A 9,114-nucleotide genomic window follows, 5' to 3' on the forward strand; every position below is an offset into this window, starting at 1 on the left:
ATCATCAGTAACTTTACCCACAATTGCTTTTGCACTTTTAGTGTAAATGTCAATATAGTGAAAAATAATGTCTTATGATTACTATAAAATAATAATAAATATGTATTTGTGTAAATATTAATATTTAAAATTTAAATGTTTATTTAAAAATAAATATTATTACAAAATAAATATTATTATAAAAACGATTTTGATGTCACAGCCCCCTTGAAAGGGTCTCAGGTTTCCCCAGGGTTCGACAGATCATACTTTGAGAGCTATTGCTCGTGTTTAGTTTAGCCCTCCAAATAAAGTATGCCATTTTGAAATCTATACTAAATAACCTGAATCTTCAGTGAGGTTTTTTTTCACTTTAGTGGGCCAAAATTTAAAAAGTCTCATACCTTATGTGGGCTCTGGGAATTGTTTTGATCATGGTGGTTCTTTGACTGGACTCATGGAGTTTTACCTTCAATTCAGTATTCAGCAAAGAATAGGAGTCAAGTAGACTCCTCTGTATTTTCTGAAACTATTCCTCATATCTAGCCATTTGGCACACAAATTCTGACTGTCTCTGCTTTTCAACTCAATTCAATTTTGCTCTTCCTGCCATGGTCTGAAAAATGCCTTATGGAAGAAATATGAGGAAATAATCAAGCTCATATCATTTGTTTCCCCTCTCTCAGATGTCATAGTTCTTCATTGCCTGTTGCCAAATGTCTAATAAGAGAGTAAGTATAACTTTCATTTGAGTTTTCTAATTGTTCGCCATTAAAAGGAAAAATTAATTCCATTTATTTTATCATGCCCAGATAGAGACATCAATTTATTATTTTTTTAGCCTAATACTCCCAGTAGGCTTTTCTTCAATGATTTTGTTTTCTTGTTTTATAATGATTATATTTTCCCTTATCTCCTATCATAAAATTCAGGTTCATTTTTCTTCTAATACTTTTACTTGAGATGGTATACACATAATCCAATCCCTTGCGTGCTTTTGGAGGTAGTCATATTGCTCTGTGTTTATTTTATCCTGGAAATTTATGTTCCTTTGGCGCATGAGCTACTCTGATTGCTAGTGTGAATTGGAGAAGAACTTAGGGCAAACTTTCATCTGTATTAGGGACTCCTCGGTGGCTCACTGGTTGAGTGTCTCCCTTCAGCTCAGGGCATGATCCTGGGGTTCTAGGATGGAGTTCCACATCAGGCTCCTTGCGGGGATCCTGCTTCTCCCTCTTCCTGTGTCTCTGCCTCTCTCTCTGTGTCTCTCATGAATGAATAAATAAAAAATAATCTGTGTTAGAGCCTAATGAGTGTAAGGACTTGAAAATGCCTCGTAGTAGAGATCCCTTGTTTACTGCTTTCATTTGCTGTCACTCTACCATGCAATTCTTCTGGTCATCTTCATCTTCTAAATCTTGGACAACCAGTAAAAGGAGGCAGTTTCCTTATAGTTTAACACTCTTGAAGGTTTCGATTTGAAGAGAATGAGAAGTGGATACTTGAGAAGTGGTTAGCCGTACCTATTTTAATCAATTCCTCATTCATTCAGGGCTTTGGAATAATCCTACTGTTAGCCCTCTGAAACCTGAATCAGCATCTGATTCACTTCTGTAGGTTTCTTCCACTATGTTGGCAACCACTGATCATCTTAAGGCACCACAAGCAAACAGCATGAAACATCCATCTCTGTCCCAGTCTTTATTTTCTAGATTTGCTAGCCAAAAATAACCCTGGAGTTTTCCAAAGGTTTTTGATATCTCTATTATTGTTGTCAGTTGCTGGAATCCATGTCTTCCTTTTATTTCTAAGATTTCTCCAACATTTAAAAAAGAGCAGTTGGAGTAAGCCATCATGGCTATTTTGCTGTTTAACTATAATCAAAAATCACTAAGTCTCTTTTCCTCATTTACAATGGGGGTAATAGCTTTGTGCAGTGGCAGTATTGTAGCCAATGAGGTTTATCTGAGGCACGATTATTGCTAATTAAAGTGGGGGTAATATTAACGTCTATCTTCAAAGTTTTAAGGAGGTTGAATAAGAAAGCACACATAACCTGGTGTCATCTGGACCAATGTAAGAATTCAGTAAAAGTTAGGTGTTACTATTGTTATTAGAGTGATTACTTATTACAAGACATTAAACAACGGATCTGAAAATTACATTACATAAGAGACACTTTCCGCACTTATATCAATCTGTTGTCATTTAGCAAATGCATTTATTAAACAGATTACTGAGCCACCTGATTGAACTTTTATCCAGTCATATTTTCTCCATCTTGTCCACAAGCATTTCATGGGAGGCATCTTGTCGATGCTGTGCTAAAATACAGAAACATTACTTCTAGACAAGGCTCTGCACTAGTTTACCAGGATAGAAAATATCCAAAAAATGAAATGAAGTAAATCTGGTATGAGTTTTTCACTGTGAATTTATGTTTAAAAATGGAGCAATGATCACTCTGAGCAGAGTGCTCATAAACCACCTTTTAAGTGAATAAATTGTCCCAAATTGACAATAATCTCACGAGACAATCATTCACAGCACCACATTTGCTCCTCTTCTCTCCCACATTATCCTTTTAATCACGGTTCTTCAAAAACTAGTGTGAAAGGTTTAGCACTGTCATAAATAAGGACTCTCAGTCATCAGGAAAAATCATTTATTTTGGTCAGGAGATTTAAACTCATTGAGTGAAGCTAGTTATTTCTTGCATTTCCTGTCCTGATTTAGGCTTTTTTACAGTGTAAGGGAAATTACCATTGGCTTGAGTACCTTAGAGAGCCATGGTTCTCTAAGTCACTGTCATCCCAGGGCAATTGTGAACAGAGGGTCTTTGATTTTACTGGAACCAGCCTTATGACCCTATGGGTCACTGCTAAACTCAGCTGCTTAGTCTAGAATTCCTCTCCCTCTCACATGGTATCCTTTCTTGCCTGGAGTCATTCTTTGGGTTCATGCTAGTCTACAATCCTCCTTCACTAAACACACACACACACACACACACACACACACACACACACACACGTTTTGGCTCTACCTTTCCTTCCAGAAAGTCCTGGTCTATTTATATATATTATTACACCCTATCCTGAGCTCTCCCTACCAGGAGGAAACTGAATTCATCTTTATCAAGCCACAAAAATCCTTTGTGATCCTTTTCCTTTAGGACAGTAGGTACCTCTTGGCCTTGCATTTACATAACCTAGTGTGACCCCTTTGAGTATTTTCTTTCACTGTGATTGTCATCATCAATATGCTTATAAGTGAGTTGTTGTGTCCACATGTGGGCATGTAAGCAGCTGGACACTTTTAAGAGCACCCTCTCTTGAGGCATTCCATTAGGGACTTTACTACTTGGTTATGTGACATTCCTTCAATCCTTTGATACAGAGCTGACCACCAGCAGACCTGTTTCTCAGCCACCTTGATCTCTTTAGATTTCTCTTTGTTCAGAATTAAATTCAGAAGAATAGTTCTGCTTTTTTGCTCCTCCCTTCCCCCTTTCTCCCTCCTCCCCCCACCTCTCTTCCCACCTCTCTCTCTGAGATGAGACATACTCATAGATAACAATAGAATCTACTTGCTTGTCTTTCTGAACAGGTATCTTTTTTTTTTCAGTCACCTCCCAATTATATGCTTATTTAGCTCCCTTTATTAGAATATCACTCACCATTCCCTCTTTCTGTCCTTAAACATATTGCAAGGAACAATGTGATTATTTCTGCATTTTCCAAAGAATAAAATTATTTCCACGTTGTTATTTGTATTGTATTCATTTATTTGGTGGAGTGCAGGGATAATAGCCAGATAGAAGGATTAACTCAAGTTGTTCCAGGACTCGTGACTCTTTGATGTGACCATTAACCTGTACTAAAATAAATACATATATACACCTCTTTTTCCTTCTGTGAGGGATTAATCAGTCCAGAAATAATACAAAGCACTTCTAAAATATACAATCTACATAGACAGCAAAGCCCACAGATAATGCACTGAGGAAACTAAAATAAAATGAAGTTTTCTCTCATTTATTTTGTCTCTCTCTCTGTCTCTCACACACACACATACACACACACAGACATGCATACATGCACACCCTATATCTATTCTAAAGATCCTAATTTTACAAATACATTATTTTCATACTATAGGGTCTGTTGGCCTCTTTATTTTATTATTTTATTTTATTTTTAAAATAAGAGGTCAGTTTATGAATAACAGTATGGGATAGACTGGGAAGGTACCAGAGCCCATAGTGATGAACTTCCCAGGAATAGACAAAGGCAGACAAGCAAACAGGCAGAGGGACAGGGAAACAAAGCCAAATGGCTGACAGACCCAGGCTCAGCCTCAGCAGCTGTGCCTGGGCTGCACATCTAGCTCTGCCCTTAGAATCTGGGGGATGAGCAGGACCCACAGGTGCCTCAGTTCTTGTAAGGCTCCCTTCTCCTTACTCCTGCCTGCCCTCTGCCAGCAGGCTGGAGGAACGAATGCTAACCATTTCCTTTAGCCACTGTATTGCAGAAATCAAATTTCTGGTAAATACAGTCACCAGAAAATAGAATTCTTTATTAAAGTGAATTGTGGAGGAGCTTAATTAGTCAAATATATAGAAGGTCTCAATTTCATGTCTTTGGGAGACAATAATGTTAATTCATGTGATTTTTTTATTTTTAAATTTTTATATTTGTTTTGATTAGAGTTGACATACAATGTTACATTAGTTTCAGGTGTCCAATTTAGTGATTTGACAAGTTTACACATTATGCTATGCTCACCATAAATGTAGCTATCATCTGTCTCATTACATCACTATTATAATATCATTGGCTATATTCCTTATGCTGTGCCTTTTATTCCCATGACTTATTCATTCATAACTGGAGGCCTGTATCTCCCTTTCCTCTTCACCCATTTTGTTCACCCCCCATGCCCCACTCCTCTGGGAACCATCAATTTGTCTTCTGTATTTATAGTGCTGATTCTGCTCTTTGTTTGCCTGTTTATTTATTTTTAGATTCCATTTGGGAGTGGAATCATATGGTATTTGTCTTTTTCAGTTTGACTTATTTCACTTAGCATAATACTCTCTAGGTCCATCCACATTGTTATATCTATCTATCTATCTATATAATCTATATCTCATTTATATATATATATAAACACATTTTCCTTATCCCATATATATAAACACATTTTCCTTATCCCATTTGTTATATGCTATAAACATAGAGGTGCATATATCTTTTTAAATTAGTGTTTTCATATTCTTTGGGTAAATACCCAGTATAGGAATTACTGAATCATATGGTAATTCTGTTTTTAATTTTTTGAGGAACCTCAACACTGTCTTCAAGTGGGTGCACCAATTTGCATTCCCACCAACAGTGCAGGAGGATTGCTTTTTTCTACATCCTCACGAACACTTGTTGTTTCTTGTCTTCTTGATTTTAGCCATTCTTACAGGTGTTTGGTGATACCATATCGTGGTTTTGATTTACATTTCCCTGATGATTAGTGATGTTAAGCATCTTTTCGTGTATCTGTTAGCCATCTGTATGTCTTCTTTGGAAAAAATGTCTATTCAGGTCCTCTGCCCATTCTTTTAATCAGATTGTTTGGGGCTTTTTGGTATTAAGTCGTGTAAGTTCTTTATATATTTTGGATATTAACCACTTATTGGATATATCACTTCCAAGTATCTACTCTTATTTAGTAGATTTTTCTTTTGTTTTGTTGATGGTTTCCTTGCTGTGCAAAAGCTTAATTCACGGTTTTGCCCTCAAGAATTTGTTGGGAGAAAAGCATATGCTTGTGTACCTAATTCTAAAATGAGACCCACCATGGTTAATACTTGAGTGGAGATATAAGAGTTATGGAGTGATAGACTGTGATGGTCAGCTTATGTGTCAACCTGGCTGGTCTATCAACCCATTATTCATTAAACACTAATCTACATGCTGGGGTGAAGGTAATTTTGTATATATAATTAACATTCACAATCAGTTGACGTCAGGTAGAGTCTATTATCTATCTATTCTAGATACTCTTTTTTTAAAAAGATTTTATTTATTTATTTATGAGAGAGAGAGAGAGAGGCAGAGACACAGGCAGAAGTAGAAGCAGGCTCCATGCAGGGAGCCCGATGTGGGACTCAGTTCTGGGACTCCAGGATCATGCCCTGGGACGAAGGCAGGGCTAAACCGCTGAGCTACCCAGGTGTCCCTATTCTAGATAATCTAAGTGAACCTGATTCAGTCAAGGAAGACTGTAAGAGAAGAGCTGTGGTTTCCAGGAAGAGAAATACTGCCTGTAGACTGCAACTTCAGTTCATACTGGAGGGCTTCTGTCTTCTGGTCCTGATGGCCTATCCCTAAACTTCTGACTTGCCTAGAAATCACCAAAAATTGAATAAACCAATCCCTTGCAATAAATCTCATAATCTATATATCTATATCTATATATCTGTTACTATTTGGACCATGAGAGATACAGGGGTTAATTCTGGATTTTTGGCAGTGGAGATTTTGAGCTGTATCTTGAACAATGATTGGGATATAACAAGTAAGTCAAGGCTACTGGGAAGTGGAAAGACATGGAAATCCTTATACTCTGAACTCCAGTATTATTGCTCCACTCCTTCAAATATCCAGCATGTCCCTACTTCCTCTTTTTTGCACTATCATTTCAATTCACTGCTTATCATAATGCTAATATTTACCATTTGAGCACCTACTATGTGCTACAGTTATGTGCATTTTTTTCCTAATTCCCCAGAAATGATTTTTTTTTTAATTTTATGAATGAGAAATTGGGTTTCAGATAGTTTAAGTATATCTGTAAGCACTGCTTCTTGTCTTTGTAGTCTTGTTAGTTCTATTTCCACTGGAGATAGGCATCCTGATATCAGTTAAGAGATGATGACTATGAGCCTGAGCGGAAAGGCAGAAAAATCTCAGAAATAGCTACAGAACACTGTGTTGAAAATAAATGCTCACAATAGCATCTCTATGTAGTAAAGGAAAAGTGTTCAAATCAGTATTTTATATTTAAGAAAGAAACAGAAATAAATATTTGATCACATTTGGTATTTTTCAGGGTTGTCCAGAGAAACATGGTAAGATACATACATACACGTATATGTATGTATAGATACAGAAATAGAAATAGAGATTTAATCTGAGGAATGGGAGGAATTGGGTTACATAATTCTGGAAACTGACAAGTCCCATGATAGCTGCCTGAAAGCTGGGGATCTAGTTCAGCCTCCAAGCCCAAGAACAAGGAGAGCTGATGGGGTCTGAGTTGGAGGGCAAGAGAAGACATGTTCAGCTTAAACCGTCAAGCAGAGTGGAAATTTGTCCTTCTGCAGTTGTATTCTATCCAGGCCTTCAGTGGGTTGGATGATGCCCAACCACACCGAGGACAATCTACTTTTACTCAGTCTACCGTTTCAAATGCTCACCCAGAACACTAGTTCTTTCCCATAAGCAGTCTGAGAGCAGGGTCTTTAAGGGAAGAGGAGGAAGGAATTCTAATGAGGATATGGGATTCCAGGGTGGGAAAGGAAGATGGGCCAACAAAATAAAAGAGCCAAGCTTGTGAGCTAAATATAATGATTGCCTATTTTATGATATTGTGTAGAGATCACAGCTTTGTGGAATGGAGAGCAGGCTCGAGCAAGGAGCATGGAACTTGGGTTCTTTAGAGTCGTAAGACTTCCTAATCCTGCTGCTTTTTTACCTGGCTGACCTAAAACTATGTAAATATTAATTATCTTTTGTGCCTGGCTCTGCTGATGCCCACAGTGTATGTTACTGTTTCTTCATTGCTGTCTGTGGTTATTGGCTAGAAGCCCTTACACAGAGACAGGAGTCCAGCCCCCAGCATACTGGTCTGGCCTGCCAGGGTCTGCTGGCTGTGGGAGTTTCCTGGTGGCCTCAGGCACCATTTCATCGAGGCCTCAGGCACCATTTCATCGAGGGAGGTAGTCTCTGTGAATCCTCAAGTGTAGCCTCTGTTTGCCCTGCCTGCAGTTTCCATGTCTTGGCTCACAGCACAGCTGTCCTGCAAAGAGCTCCCCTCCAGCCTGCCACAAGGAAGACGCTGCCCTTTCTACTTGTCATTTCATGCTCTCCATCCCATCCAACTCCTCAGACCACACAGAGACCAGTAACGACTCACAAAGAATCATCCAACAGCTCTGGAGCAGGAAAGGTGTGGGATGGGGTTTTGCCTCCCCTCTTCAGTCTCCCATGCTGCCTTCAGGATACTCCTCTTCATTTGCAAACCCAAGACACAGGGAGACCAAGCTCTGGAGGCTACAGATAAGGCTTCTCCTGATTTTATATGTTATGATTCCCATACAACAAGATACTTTGTGAGGCCCATGGAGTTTGATATAAAGGAAATTATATGGAGCATACCTGTTTCTCTTTCTGCCAAAGGGAGCAGAATGAAATACCCTTCCCACTGTCATGGCACAGGCAAGACACAGACAGGACCTCAACAGTGCTCAAGTACACCTGGGGCCTTCTGGAAACTAGTCAGATGAGTAATTTATAGCAGTTATTTTATAAAGGCATTGGCTGGAATTAAAGGAATTAAAATATTCCTTTCAAAAGAGTGGATAAAGCCCTGCTACTTGAAATTTGACCTTAGACTAGTTCATATTAAGGATATTAAGGATAAAAGTCCTGTTGTAAAAAAGTGACATCCTAGAACAAGTTGTTGTGGGAAAGGGACTATAAGGATCAACAGAACTTGGGTGGTGCACAATGAGAAATTTAGACTAGACTAGAAATGATATTCTTAGGAATACCTAGGAAGTGTTCAAGGGCTCCCTAACTAAGAGAAATGGAAATTTTCTATCAGAACTCCAGTGGATACCATTTTATATTTTTCTTAAATAGAATTAAGCATAAAATAATAGATAGTTACAGAGATTTAGCCTTGTTTTCTCATGGCATAGATTGGCATTTTTAATTAATACTTTTCCTATCTTTAGAAAGATTCAGGTTAAATAACCGTATCAAGTTATTATTATAAATAGGACATGCACAGGGAAGATCTCACCTGTTATTGCCCTCAAGGTTAATTAATTAATTAAGTAATTTATTCAGCAAATAT

At 38.0% G+C, this 9,114-nt stretch overlaps 1 pseudogene; it reads left to right on the forward strand.

Moving 5' to 3' along the window:
* Positions 1–1,904: 1,904 nt before the first annotated feature.
* On the forward strand, positions 1,905–1,972 carry LOC129496506 (U4 spliceosomal RNA; annotated as a pseudogene).
* The last annotated feature ends 7,142 nt before the right edge of the window (positions 1,973–9,114 follow it).

Source organism: Nyctereutes procyonoides, unplaced genomic scaffold, assembly GCF_905146905.1.
Source record: "Nyctereutes procyonoides isolate TBG_1078 unplaced genomic scaffold, NYPRO_anot_genome, whole genome shotgun sequence".
Taxonomy (NCBI): domain Eukaryota; kingdom Metazoa; phylum Chordata; class Mammalia; order Carnivora; family Canidae; genus Nyctereutes; species Nyctereutes procyonoides.